Source organism: Oryx dammah, unplaced genomic scaffold (genome assembly GCF_014754425.2).
Source record: "Oryx dammah isolate SB20612 unplaced genomic scaffold, SCBI_Odam_1.1 HiC_scaffold_2, whole genome shotgun sequence".
Lineage (NCBI taxonomy): Eukaryota > Metazoa > Chordata > Mammalia > Artiodactyla > Bovidae > Oryx > Oryx dammah.
This window is the reverse complement of record NW_024070186.1, coordinates 144,300,571-144,301,994: the sequence shown is the minus strand read 5'-3', so window position 1 is coordinate 144,301,994 and position 1,424 is coordinate 144,300,571.

Below are 1,424 nucleotides of genomic sequence, written 5' to 3'. Positions count from 1 at the left end.
CTCCTTTGCTTTTTGCTTCTCTTTTTACACAGCTATTTGTAAGGCCTCCCCAGACAGCCATTTTACTTTTTTACAGTTCTTTTCCATGAGGATGGTCTTCATCCCTGTCTCCTGTACAATATCACAAACCTCCATCCATAGTTCATCAGGCACTCTACCTATCAGATCTAGTCCCTTAAATCTATTTCTCACTTCCACTGTATAATCATAAGGAATTTGATTTAGGTCATACCTGAATGATCTAGGGTGTTTCCCTACTTTCTACAATTTAAGTCTGAATTTGGCAATAAGGAGTTCATGATCTGAACCACAGTCAGCTCCCTGTCTTATTTTTGGTGACTGTATAGAGCTTCTCCATCTTTAGCTGCTAAGAATAGAATCAATCTGATTTCAGTGTTGACCATGTCCATGTGTACAGTCTTCTCTTGTGTTGTTGGATGAGAGTATTTGCTATGACCAGTGCATTCTTTTGGCAAAACTCTATTAGCCTTTGCCCTGTTTCATTCCATATTCCTTTGAGCCCCCCTTTTTTTTGGGGGGGGAGGGAAGTTACTGGAGTGGGTTGCCATTCCCTTCTCCAGGAGATCTTCCCAACCCAGGGATTGAACCTGGGTCTCCTGCATTGTAGGCAAACGCTTTACCATCTGAGCCACCAAAGAAGTTTTCTTTATTAATAGCCTTAATTATATTTTTCTACTTGTTTGAATTTTAAAAACAAAGTTTACATGTGTTCAGTAACTGAAGCTATTACTAAGCCTGTAGATCCGTTGTTCAGACAAAAGTAAATTAACAATGAACCCTATTTTTTATACAGCAGGGAAGACCATCTTATTTTGCACATGTTAAACAGGCCATGCAAATTGAGAATTACTTCATAAAAGACATTTTTCTAAGTGAAATCTCTTTTTTTTCTAAGTGAAATCTCTTTACAATGAAAACATCAACAGAAGCAATAAAATTGCTACTTCAAAACTTGATGTTTGTAACAAGTTTTGCTTTAGAAATCTATAATGGATATCTAATAGAACCACTTACAGCTGAAAGTCATGGTAGTTTTTGAACCATTACATTGTATCATTGGAGTCTTTTTCCTTTTTCAAACACTTTTTTCCCCCCCCTTGGGTAATACTCTTTTCACGTTAATAAGTACATTTTATAACAAAACATAAATTTGTTCCTATTAATTAACATAGATGGGCATCATTTTGAGAAAGAGATGCATAAGAATTTCCAAGCAGCTATAAATTTGAAATTATATAACTTGACTACAAAATAAAGTTAACAGATTCCATATAAACTCACATATACAATGTTTATATACTTATACAAGGTGTCCTATAAGCAACTTTAACTGAGAGGGCAAAAGTTAGATATAAAGGATGAGAAAGTCTAAGAAACTCAAAACCATCCTGGTATATCTGAAT